We start from the raw sequence: 13,753 nt of genomic DNA on the forward strand, positions 1-13,753 counted from the left end.
TCCATAATATCTGTGAGAGTAAGGGGGAGACGTTTATGGTGGGGTGGGAGGTTGAGGCAAATCGCCTGGCGGCCAGTTTTGCACAGCCTGAGACCAGAGCAATTAGAATAGCACAGCTAGGCGCGCTGCACATCAGAGAGGCTTTGAAAAACAGTTTCATGACTGGCCAGGCTACGGTGTGACATTGTGTGTGTTTCTCCTTGCTGCAAACCCTCCCCCTTTGTTGAATTTACTTCCCTGTAAACCAGTCCCCCACCCCCTTTGACCACAGCTGGCAAAGGAAATAAAGTCCCTATTGTTTTGAATCCATGCATTCTTTATTTATTTTAAAAAAAGGGAGATCACTGACAAGGTAGCCTGGGTGGGGTGGGGCAGGAGAGAAGGACAAGGCCACATTGCTTATTGTAGCCACACTACAAATCAAAGCTGTTTGAATGACAGCTTTCTGTTACTTGGGCCATCCTCTGGAGTGGAGTGGCTGGGTGCCTGGAGCCTCCCCGCCACGTTCTTGGGCATCTGGGTGAGGAGGATATGGAACTTGGCGAGGAGGGCAGGTGGTTATACAATGGATGCAGTGGCAGTCTGTGCTCTTGTTGCCTTTCCTGCAGCTCCACCAGATGTCCGTTTGCTCCCCCATTAGCCTCAGCATCTCCTCCTGCGAGTTCTGATCATGCTCACTGAATGCTTTCCTGGCCTCTGTCACTGAATGTCTCCATGCATTTAGCTGTGCCCTATCAGTGCAGGAGGACTGCAGGAGTTTGGAAAACATGTCATCGCAAGTGTGTTTTTTTTCGCCTTCTGATCTGCGATAACCTCAGGGACGGAGTTAATTCAGGGAGCATAAAAACATTTGCTCCTGCAGGGGGGATAAAAAGGGAGAGTAAAATTTAAGAAGATACATTTCTGAGAACAAAAGGGAGACTCTTTCACAGTGAGTCAAGCAATTCACAGCAGACAGCACATGTGCTTTAGGTACAAGGTCGCATTTTGCCTTTTATATTGAGCACCTGCCAGTATGGTGACACATCACACATGGCTGGGCAACAGAATTTGGTTTCCAGGCAGCCATGGTAAGCCAAAAGGTTGGCTTCTTCCACCTTCATAACATGTGGGAATGGTTTCAAACTGCAGCACCCTCCTTTCCCATAGCAAGCAATGCCAGTTGGGTTTGCTGTTTAAAAGGAGGGGCTGCGGTTTTGGGTTGGATGTGCAGCACACCCCTCCCCCCACCACGTGGCTATTCTCCGGGATGATCCCTTTTAGCCAAGCACAAACAGCCCAGCATGAATGGGGTCCTTTTACTGTTCCCTTACAAAAATTCCCCTATTTCAACCAGGTGACCATGAATGATATCACTCTCCTGAGGCTGACAGAGAAAGATAAAGACCGAAAGTTGCATGAATGCAACCAAAACCCAGGACCATTCGCTGCCATGCTTTGTGCTGCAATGATTCCAGACTACTTGCTACTGGCTTGGTGTGGTAAAGTGTCCTACCGTGGAGGACGAAATAAGGCAGCCCTCCACAGAAACCTTCTGCAAAGGCTTTCAGAGTACCTCTAGGAGAGCTTCATGGAGATGTCCCTGGAAGATTCCGCTCCATCCCCAGACACGTTAAAAGACTTTTCCAGTAACTGTACTGGCCGCGAATGCATCCCAATTGTTCAGGGCAAATGAAACATTAAACACAATTGCTTTTAACCCCTGTAGTATCATTACAAATGTGCACTCACCAGAAGTACCTTCTCTGCCGTCAGGGTCCAGGAACCTGCCTTGGGGGGGGGGGGTATTGGCTCCAGGGTGATGAAAAGGTCCTGGCTGCTGAGGAGAACAGATTCTCCGCTTGCCTGCTGCGCATTCTCCTCCTCCTCCTCCTCCTCATCCACAAAATCCTCCTCTGTGTTGCGTGAGACTCCTTTGTCTTGTAGTATGCTTGTCTGAGATCCTTAACTTTCATGCGACACTGCTCTGTGTCCCTGGTGTAGCCTCTCTCCACCATTCCCTATGTGATTTTGGCATATATATTAGCATTTCTTCTTTTTGATCAGAGTTCTGCCTGCACAGATTCTTCTCCGCATACAGCAATCAGCAGTATCTCCTGTTCGCTCCATGCTGGAGCTCATTTGCAATTCTGGGACTGCATGGTCACCTGTGCTGCTGAGCTCGCCATGCTGACCAAACAGGAAATGAAATTCAAAAGTTCCCTGGGCTTTTCCTGTGTGCCTGGCTAGTGCATCAGGGTTGAAAGTGCTGTCCAGAGTGGTCACACTGGAGCACTCTGGGATGGCTCCCGGAGGCCAATACCATTGAATTGCACAACACTGCGTCTGCACTACCCCAAATTTGACCCAAGAAGGTGGATTTTAGCACTATTCCCCTCATCGGGGAGGAGTACAGCAGTTGATTTTAAGAGCCCTTTAGGTCAACAGAACAGGGTTGGTTGTGTAGCCACATTGCTTATAAAAGCTACCTAACGTGGCTAAATTCAACCTAACCTCATAGTGTAGACCGGGGCTTAGGGTTTGTGTTGGAGGGACTGTCACACATATGCAGCCTTAATCTTTTTTAATTGAGGTTTTTGTTTATGGAAGATATACATGATAGGGAAATCAACCATTTGAAAGAATGGCTATCTGCAGCCAAAGACAAACTAAAGTTTGAAGACTGAAACTTTTAGAGGAGGGGTATCAAATATATGGCCCATAAATAAGGTGTATTTATGTGGCCTGCCTGATAGATCCAAATTGTGCAGAGTCTCAGCTTGCATTTAAAAAAAAGTTTCAGTCCCTCTGTGTTAGAGGAAAGGACAGAAAGACAAAGAAATATATGTGGGCCTATGCTTCCTGTTTCCTTAGATTGGACCCTCCCTGTTCAGCGTCTGTCAACTAGTAGATTTGATTTTCCCATAAAGGGTCCCTTCCACCTCAAATAACAAGGAGTCAGTTGGGATAAGGTGAAAAACAAATAAAGTGTATTGAAGAATTGGTGTACAATGAGTAGGCCAAAGAAAAGGAGGGAGTAAACAGTAAAATTATGCAATACAGTGATTCCTCAAAATAAACCCTATAAACAGGTAAGTAAACCCCTCAATAGAAACCTTCTTCTATAGATTAAGTTTCAATTGTTGTCTGGGACCTCAATCCTCCGGCTAGTTGAAAGCCATCGGAGAGGAGCTCCAGGGAGTCCCTTGGTGTTTCTCTGGGTCTGAAGAAGAGTAGATGGTATGTCGGGGGACAGGAGCTGCAGATGGATAATGGTAAGTGGGATGTGGCTGTCTGTCCTTCTCTTCTCCTTACAGGTGATGGCAAATGCACATCCATGTGGAGGCAGAGCTGTGAAAAGAAAACCCTAGCCCCCTCTACCACTAGGATGGGTAGGTAAGTGCAAGTCAGACCTGTGATAGTCCTTTGCTCTCACTCAGATGGAGAGCCTCTGAGCAGTGCTTGGGACAGACTTATCTAACCTTTCCCGGGAAACTCCGTAGAAGGAGCAGGAAACCCCTTCTGGGAAACCCCATGGAAAAGGCAGTAAAAAACCCCAGTTTTATCCAGAAGTTGTTTACCACTTCTGAGGAGAAATAAAAGATGGGAAACTGTGATCAGCTGGGTCGCATGGGCATAAATTCCATTTTGGGAACCAATATGGGTTCCTGAAATTATACAAAACATACAAAATGGACATAACCCAACATCTGTGATGGGGTATACAGATCCCACACTGACTAAGAAGGGATTAATGAGTGTCTGTGGGCCCAGTCAAGCCCACCCCATTACACCTGGGTGAGGTATCAAACTTGGAAGGAAGAGTTAAAAGAGGAAAAGCCCATCTCAGTAGAGGCTGATTGGGAGAGGGAGTGGACCTCTTGAGCTAGCCCTGTGAAGGAAGGCCTCTGGGGCCAGAGTCTAACCAGAGATTCCTAAATGTCAGAGCCCCCTTGGGGTAGATAGGTCTGGTGTGGGACCTTTTGTTCTCCATAACTAGTGTGGTTTCCCTTGTTGGGATCTATGGAACACTCAGCCTGGAAAGAGACTTTAGGAAAAGCCTAGTTGCAGGCCATGGTAGGAAGCAGCCAAGGGATACAGCAGAGGAGCTGACTAAACAGACCTTCTCCATTCATACAGGGTCCCTGGACTGGAGCCCTGACTAGGGGGTGGGTCTGAGTTCCCCTACCCACTCACCTTGGGTGGTGGTGCAAGGACCCTGGAGCCAAGGACTTGAAAGCCTACAACTCCTGAAGTTGGGCTAAAGCTCTGGTGTGGCGCTGCCAGACTACTTCTGTGTTGTTGGACTCAGTTTATCCCAGAAGGGGTGCGACTAACAGTGACCTGGCCAGAGGGTTGAGCCACAGGATAAGGAAGACAAGCTAAGTGCCAGCAAGGCTGTCAGCATGGGGTGACAAATGAGAAAAGGCTGCTATGCAAGGCTTTGCCTTGAAAAGGCCTGCCTATGGTGAAGAGACTCTTCCAAACCTCTGCAGAGAGAACCTTCCAAATGGGAACCAGCTATAACTGACACAGTGGTATCTGCCCGAGTCGGCAATCAGCCTAAAACAATGAAATGGAGCAAACTCCCCCCTTTGGTATTAATCTTAGTGGAGTAACATCTCTAATGATGACAATTGAGTGTCAACATAAATATTTTCTTGCTGATCATTTTAGCAGATGGAATGGGAGTAGGAGGCGGGAGTGAAGTACACTAGGCTAGGAGTTACTATGGGGAAGGAAATGCAGAGAAAACAACAGATGAAACTCACCATAACAGGGAATGGGGAGAGGTACAGGGAAAGGAGGATGGAGAAGTTCAAAAAAAAAAAGGGCTGAAATAGCAGTTCCCCAAAAAGGGCAGATATTCCCACTAAGCGCTGAACAAATAATAAATAACTAAACTAAACATTTAGTTACAATATAAAAACCTCATTCTTTTCTTGATCTCTGTGAAAACTTCCGTACATTTCACTGTATATTGTGCAGAGTACTTAGTCCTGAGTTTATAACCTAGTCCACAAACCATGATGAAATATGGAAGTTGTCCCTCTCCTCCAAAATGAGCTTGACACCTCTAATCTAGCGCCTGTCATATAACCATACACATACCAGAGCATCTGATTCCAGCTGGATGGTAATTTTTTGACAAAATGTTTTTTGGGTTTTTTGGTCAAAAAACACCAATTTGTTGAAACTGAAAGTTTTTGCAGGAAAGGGTTGGTTTTGATGAAACTTTTGTTAGGAAGACAACAAGGAGTCTGCTGGCACGTTAAAGACTAACAGGTTTATTTGGGCATAAGCTTTCGTGGGTAAAAAACCCACTTCTTCAGATGCATGGAGTGAAAATTACAGATGCAGGCATTATATAATGACACATGACGAGAAGGGAGTTACCTCACAAGTGGAGAACCAGTGTTGACAGGGCCAATTCGATCAGGGTGGATGTAGTCCACTCCCAATAATTGATGAGGAGGTGTCAATTCCAGGAGAGGCAAAGCTACTTTTATAATGAGCCACCACTCCCCGTCCCTATTCAAGCCCAAATTAATGGTGTTAAATTTGCAAATGAATTTTAGTTCTGTAGTTTCTCTTTGAAGTCTGTTTCTGAAGTTTTTTTGTTCAAGTATAGCTACTTTCAAATCTGTTATAGAATGTCCAGGAAGATTGAAGTGTTCTCTTACTGGCTTTTGGGTTTCTCAGGTCTAGGCTGAAATTTCCAGTCAAAAATGAAAGTGAAAGAAACTCCTCCATAGCACAACCACCCCACCTATCCCCTAGAACAGTGGTTCTCAACCAGGGGTACATGTACCCCTGAGGTTACACAGAGGTCTTCCAGGGTGTACATCAACTCATCTAGATATTTGCCTAGTTTTACAACAGGCTACATAAAAATCACTAGTGAAGTCAGTACAAACGAAAATTTCATACAGACAATGACTTGTTTATACTGCTCTAAATACTATACACTGAAATGTAAGTACAATATTTATATTCCAATTGATGTATTTTATAATTGTATGGTAAAAATGAAAACATAAGCAATTTTTCAGTACTAGTGTGCCTTGGCACTGTTGTATTTTTATGTCTGACTGTGTAAGCAAGTAGTTTTTAAGTGAGGTGAAACTTGGGGGTACTCAAGACAAGTCAGACTCCTGAAAGGGACACAGTAGCCTGGAAAGGCTGAGAGTTACTGCTCTAGAATAGCCAATAGCTTAGTGGTTAAGGCCTTCACCTGTGCTCTGGGAGAGCTGTGTTCAGGTCTCTGCTCTTCCTGTTTTGGAGCAACAACTTGAACTGAGGTTTCCCATATCCCGTGTGAGTGTCCTAACCACCCATTCTGGGGTGGGTCTCTCGGTTTTTTGTGAAAATTTTGAAAACGTCTCAGTTGCATCCTGATGTGGAATAGAAACGGTTTTGAAATCTCAAACATTCCCACAATGGGAAAAAATATTTCCTGCCCAGCTCTACTTCACACATAGCTGGACCCAGTTATGATGCTATCTGTAAAATCAACATACTTGAGTGTCACAACTAGAAAAAATACCTTGTCCCAAGCCCACAGGCATCAGAATAGAGACTGATTGAACATTAACTCGTTGAAAGGGAAATGCCACTGTCCTAAATCCTTTCTACAGCCAGAACTACAATACCCATAGTGCAAGCACACACGCATGCACACACAGAACACAATAAACATAGGCATGGGAAGGTTTTAGATGGGATGTTCAGACTTGTTGGTGAACAGAGATTCACAGGAACTCATGTCAAGAAGCTTTTGCCCAAAGTATGGTTTGTTCAGAGTAGAATATGTAGCCAACCTGATCTGTACATGTATGCATGCAAATTCCAAGCTGCTATTCCCTGGATTAAATGGTTAAAGAGTCTTTTATCCAAAGTCTTTTTTTATGGTTCTTGGCAAAGTAACACAGTAATCATAGTTAATGCAGGTTTTGAAAGAAAGGGAGTGAATCAAAACTTTGTTATTATGTGAAGCAAGCACAGGGTAAAGTATTTGGATGTTCTGCCAGTTTTCTAAAGATTCTCCTTAAATTTAGTTTTAAGATAATAATAGCATTCAGAGCGGGGGCTGTTTACATTACTTTTATTAGGATTTTACAACAAATGTATACAAGTCAAAAAGGCTACTCATTGAATTAAAACTGGCATTGTAATTTCAGTGCATCAGGACTTCATTTTTTAATAGTAATATCACTTCACAGCAACATGCAGCTCTGGTCAAGACACACAAACACTTTTCAAAGCACTATACAAACACTATTTCTCACAACACTTTGCAACGTAAGCCAATTGTAGTACTATTCCTTTATGCAGCTAGGGAAACTAAGACAAAAAGAGAGAAAAAAGCCAGAGTCAATATTGCCTGAGTGACCTAGAAGATCAGCATCGGACTTAGAACTAGAAATTCCTAAATGGCCTAGTGGATAGATCAGTAGACTGGGGAACCTGGATTCTATTCCTGTCTCTGCCACTCCCTGATGGGTGACCTTGGGCAAGTCACTTCAGCTGTCTGTGCTTTAGTTTCCCAGTAAAAGAGGGATAATAATGTGTACTTCTTCATAAAGCTCTTTGAGATTTACTGCGGAATGTGTTATGTAAGACGGTATTATTATTTCTTATCTTGAATTTACTACATCCTTGGTTAAGATAGCAAGGCCTGATTCACTATTCCCCTGCACCTAGTGTAGTGACTTATACCAGGGCAAAATAGGTGTAAAATGCTACCATTCTGGCTTGGTAGTGTTACATGTCCGCTTTACACATTGCTGTGAATTACTCTACAAGGTGCTGAGTCATAGTGAATCAGGTCCTATGTAATTTGCTAAACGACATAGTGAATTAGTGGTAAAGCCCAGATTATAAAATTACAGTCCTCGTCCCATGGCCTGTGCTTGATCCTGTAAACCACATTGCTTCTCAGTGAAGCCCAGTTGTTGGGAAACTGACTTTCTTGAATAGAAGACCTTCTGTATCACCTTCTTCAGTTCATCTCAAATGTGAATAAGGACATCTAGACATTGGCAATGAAGCTCCTTGTCCTGTATCTGTCTCTCTCTCTCTGGATACTAGCTATCCAGCATCATCTGAGAAGTCCTCAAGGAATCAATTCTGAAGCACTTAGAGGAGAGGAAAGTGATCAGGAACAGTCAGCATGGATTCACCAAGGGCAAGTCATGCCTGACTAATCTAATTGCCTTCTATGACGAGATAACTGGCTCTGTGGATGAGGGGAAAGCAGTGGACGTGTTATTCCTTGACTTTAGCAAAGCTTTTGATACGGTCTCCCACAGTATTCATGCCAGCAAGTTAAAGAAGTATGGGCTGGATGAATGGACTATAAGGTGGATAGAAAGCTGGCTAGATCGTCGGGCTCAATGGGTAGTGATCAATGGCTCCATGTCTAGTTGGCAGCCGGTATCAAGTGGAGTGCCCCAAGGGTCGGTCCTGGAGCCTGTTTTGTTCAATATCTTCATTAATGATCTGGAGGATGGCGTGGCTTGCACCCTCAGCAAGTTTGCAGATGACACTAAACTGGGAGGAGAGGTAGATACGCTGGAAGGTAGGTATAGGATACAGAGGGACCTAGACAAATGAGAGGACTGGGCCAAAAGAAATCTGATGAGGTTCAACAAGGACAAGCGCAGAGTCCTGCACTTAGGGCGGAAGAATCCCATGCACCGCTACAGACTAGGGACCGAATGGCTAGGCAGCAGTTCTGCAGAAAAGGACCTGGGGTTACAGTGGACGAGAAGCTGAATATGAGTCAACAGTGTGCCCTTGTTGCCAAGAAGGCCAATGGCATTTTGGGCTGTATACGTAGGGGCACTGCCAGCAGATCGAGGGACGTGATCGTTTCCCTCTATTCGACATTGGTGAGGCCTCATCTGGAGTAGTGTGTCCAGTTTTGGGCCCCACACTACAAGAAGGATGTGAAAAAATTGGAAAGCATCCAGCAGAGGGCAACAAAAATGATTAGGGGACTGGAACACATGACTTATGAGGAGAGGCTGAGTGAACTGGGATTGTTTAGTCTGCGGAAGAGAAGAATGAGGGGGGATTTGATAGCTGCTTTCAACTACCTGAAAGGGGGTTCCAAAGAAGATGGATCGAGACTGTTCTCAGTGGTAGCAGATGACAGAACAAGGAGTAATGGTCTCAAGTTGCAGTGGGGGAGATTTAGGTTGGATATTAGGAAAAACTTTTTCACTGGGAGGGTGGTGAAGCACTGGAATGCGTTACCTGAGGAGGTGGTGGAATCTCCTTCCTTTTGAGGTTTGTAAAGTCAGGCTTGACAAAGCCCTGGCTGGGATGATTTAGTTGGGGATTAGTCCTGCTTTGAGCAGGCGGTTGGACTAGATGACCTCCTGAGGTCCCTTCTAACCCTGATATTCTATGATAAGTGAGCAGCTAATTCTATGGCATTGCTGTGGTCTCTGGGATCTGGTCTGAATTCAGCTGAACAAACAAATGGTAATTTAGAGAATGCTGTCAATTTCTTGAAATCTGAGGGCTGTTTAGAAAAGCTGTTGGGAAGACCCACCCATCCCAGAAACAGTACAGCATGCTGGAAGGGGATTGCCTAGGTAATGTATATGTTTTCTGCTAAGGATGAAGAGAGAGGTTTGTAGCATATATGTAGTCCCGCATACAAAAAATCATTAGGCCTAATTCTCCTCTGTTTTATGCTGGTGTATCTCCATTGACTTAGTGGAATTTTTCCTGATTTACTCCTGATCATAAGCTCTTGAGCAATAAACTTCCATATAGCATCTATAGCAGCTTGTAGCCAGCCGCATTTCAACAAGAGACATTTTGCAATCTCAGAACAAAATATGTCCCTGATGAATACCACTATGGTGCTGGTGTACTTGAATACTGTTCCTTGGAGTAGGAGCATACATGTTCAGCGGATATTGCCTAACCCCACTCTTTTTAACAGCAGATTGCATCCCTGAATTGTTGTGGTTCATATCTTAGATATAAGGAGACAGTGTAGTCTAGTGGCTAGATCAGAGGATTAGGACTCTGGGTTCTATTCCTGCTACTAGCTTGCTAGATGATAGTGGGCAAATCATTTCACCACTCTGTGCCTCAGTTTCCCCATCTGCAAAATGGGAACAATACTGACATTCTTTGTAAAGCGCTTTGAGGACTATGGATGAAAAGACCTAGGTATTATTATTAGCACAATATTATTATTAGCACAATCAAGGGCAGGTTTGAGCCCATAGTGGGAGACTTTCAAAGGCACTCATGGTAGTTAGGCTCCTACCTCTCACTGACTTTCCATGGGAGCTGGATACCTAACTGCCATTTATGCCTTTGAAAATGTTCCCCATACTGTTTATAAGGGGGCTGAGGAAAAAAGATTTGGATTTTGAGCCACACTAAACTGCAGAGGGCACAGTGTGTCCAAGAGAAATTACAACGTGTGGATTTGAGAGCAATGCTCAAGCAAGATTATAAAAAACAATAAGGAAGACATTAAATTAGAGCTGATTGGCTGGAAGAAATGTAATGATAGAGGAATTGGAAAACATTAAACAAGATAAAACAAAGCCCACAAAAATAGTCCAAAAAGATAAATAAGTAAAAACAGCTAAAAATATCTTACCTTAATTTCAGTCACACTAAAATAATATTTGGAATCATCTCAGCTCATGTTCCAGGAAACAGTTATCAGTCTGGACTAAAAAAAGAGAAGACAGGAGGAGGATTAAGGAGACCTAAAAATAGAACACACTGAATGATAAATAGGAGATAGGCATAGGAATAGTAGTAGTCATATAGGATTGGGTAAGGGAATGGAATTTATTTCTGCCTGTAAAACTGGGGTTTCAGAGTTTCTCTGTACCAGACCCACCTTCTTGCTCAATAATGTCAAGGATGGTTCTTACTAGATCATTCTTTTTCTCCAGTGATGGGTTTATGGTTTTCTAGGGTTTTTCTACACAGTGTGTTGCTACTTGAGAAATTCTGAACTGAGTAGGTATTTCACTGATTAATTAGATCTCTGACCTCAGTCTCCTCTGCCTTGCACCTTGTATAGTTGCCATGTGTATGGCAAGTGCCATGTGGCTATAAAATGCTACCAAGCCAGAGTAGTAGCATTTTACATGCACTTTGCACAGGTGTTAATGATTGCACGAGTTCCAGGCACTGGAGAATCAGGCCCATAGACTAATATGAAAAGTCCCCATCGCTGGTGCAAGGATGGGCCCAAAGACACAGTCTGGTATCAGGAACAAAAGAGAAGGTGTATGAAGAAACTACATTACTCATGAGAAATGTGACCATCTCAGATATAAACTAGAGAAATATTGTAAAAGGGAGACATATTTTAAATCACTCAATGTTCTAGGCAGGAATGCAGTTTATACCATGAATTTAATGTTGTGTACATTCTTGGTTCTGATGCATCTTTTGACTTGTGGCAACAGTACACTGGATTTTTCGTAACAAATCCGACCACACATGTTGGTTCAGTGGCAAATAAAAAAATCCCCAAATGCATCTAGCTAACTGTAATACTGTACATTGTGGGGGGAAGGAAGCCCCGCAAGTGAGCACTTTGCTCTGCAGCATGAGATTTGATTACTCTTATTTTAGTTTGTTGCCAAGTGTGACTGTTATTAAAGGTCACACAATTAATTAATTCTTTTTTAAAATTCTGTTTTAAAATATTTGACTCAGTGGCATCCAGTGTAGTCTACAGACTGACTACGCATCATATGGAGAATTACAGTCCATTTCATCGGATGCATACTGTGGAAACTGCAGAAGACATTATATACACAGAGACCATGAAACAATACCTCCTCCCACCCCACTCCCCTGCTGGTAATAGCTTATCTAAAGTGATCATCAAGTTGGGCCATTTCCAGCACAAATCCAGGTTTTCTCACCCTCCGCCCCCCCCCACACACACAAACTCACTCTCCTGCTGGTAATAGCCCATCCAAAGTGACCACTCTCCCTACAATGTGCATGATAATCAAGGTGGGCCATTTCCTGCACAAATCCAGGTTTTCTCACCCCCCCCCCCCCAAACCTGGATTTGTGCTGGAAATGGCCCACCTTGATTATCATGCACATTGTAGGGAGAGTGGTCACTTTGGATGAGCTACTACCAGCAGGAGAGTGAGTTTGTGTGTGTATGGGGGTGGGGGGGGTGAGAAAACCTGGATTTGTGCTGGAAATGGCCCACCTTGATTATCATGCACATTGTAGGGAGAGTGGTCACTTTGGATAAGCTATTACCAGCAGGAGAGTGAGTTTGTGTGAGTGTGTGTGGTTTTTTGGGGGGAAAAAAAAGGGGGGGGGTGAGAAAACCTGTATTTGTGCTGGAAATGGCCCACCTTGATTTTCATGCACGTTGTAAGGAGAGTGGTCACTTTGGATGGGCTATTACCAGCAGGAGAGTGAGTTTGTGTGTGTGGTTTTTGGAGGGGGGTGAGGGGGTGACAGAACCTGGATTCCTGTAGGAAATGGCCCACCTTGATTATCATACACATTGTGAAGAGAGTGGTCACTTTGGATGGGCTATTACCAGCAGGAGAGTGAGTTTGTGTGTGGGGGGGGGGGGAGGGTGAGAAAACCTGGATTTGTGCTGGAAATGGCCCAACTTGATGATCACTTTAGATAAGCTATTACCAGCAGGGGAGTGGGGTGGGAGGAGGTATTGTTTCATGGTCTCTGTGTATATAATGTCTTCTGCAGTTTCCACAGTATGCATCCGATGAAGTGAGCTGTAGCTCACGAAAGCTTATGCTCAGATAAATTGGTTAGTCTCTAAGGTGCCACAAGTCCTCCTTTTCTTTTTGCGAATACAGACTAACACGGCTGTTACTCTGAAAAAAGTCCATTTCAGTTCAGCACTTACAAGGATCAGTCAGTTACATTGACCAATTTCTGCAAACCCTAAGCGGCCATATATTGTCCATGCATGGTATAAGATGGGCTGGCTCCTGATAACTTGGCTGCCAGTGACAGGGATCAGACTGCACCATGGCAGTGCATTGGAACAATGGCAGCACAACTTCACTCAGCCTATTCTGAGCTTCCACTGCACCAAAAGGTGATGATTTTTCAGACCATTGAAACAATGTAAAAAAAAAGCCAGAAGGAACTGATGAGGTAATTCAGAATCCCTCAGTCGGCTGTCATCTTGGCATTGCAAGTACCATATTGTGTGATGGGGGGAGGAGTCTGTAAATATTGGAGACTGATGCTCATTTCATAACTTGCATAGTTTGGCTTTTCATTCTGTAGAAGAAAGAAGCAACAGAAAGTTACTGGAGTTGTTGTTTGAGGGTGGGGGAAGAGATTGGAGCTGGTAATTTATGGTTTATTTTCCATATAATGCTTTTGTTGTATGCTTAATGTTTCTGCAATTTTGAAATTCTAATATTATCTATTGGCCAAGATTTTTTTGAACAGGCCAAGGAGCACTCGGTGCAAGTCTGGAGAGGGGAGGGAGTGTGGTAAGGTGATTATAAGCCACCTTGTGCCTCCCAAATCCTGGGGACAGTGGGCACTCGTCCAGCCCCTGCCCTAAATTAAAGTGGTCTAATGGCTCCTCTAATCTATGCCGGTAGTCAATGAGCTCTAAGAGCAGTTCTAGCAGCCAGGGATCAACCAGTTGGAGGGGATGTCCTGCTAACACCCCCTTTCCTGGCCATGCCCCTTGAACCAGTGGCAAGGAGTGAGATGGCTTCAGACTGCTGCAGAGGCTCTATGACACTCAAGGATT

At 44.1% G+C, this 13,753-nt stretch overlaps 1 long non-coding RNA gene across 1 annotated transcript; it reads right to left on the reverse strand.

The window, feature by feature from the left end:
• Positions 1–360: 360 nt before the first annotated feature.
• On the reverse strand, positions 361–10,686 carry LOC141981581 (uncharacterized). Its single transcript, XR_012637839.1, has 3 exons — positions 10,616–10,686; positions 1,732–2,000; positions 361–856 (listed from the first exon to the last, which is right to left on the reverse strand). It is a non-coding gene; the product is annotated as an uncharacterized LOC141981581 (long non-coding RNA).
• Between the last annotated feature and the right edge of the window lie 3,067 nt (positions 10,687–13,753).

This window comes from Natator depressus, chromosome 2 (assembly GCF_965152275.1).
Source record: "Natator depressus isolate rNatDep1 chromosome 2, rNatDep2.hap1, whole genome shotgun sequence".
Taxonomy (NCBI): Eukaryota; Metazoa; Chordata; order Testudines; family Cheloniidae; genus Natator; species Natator depressus.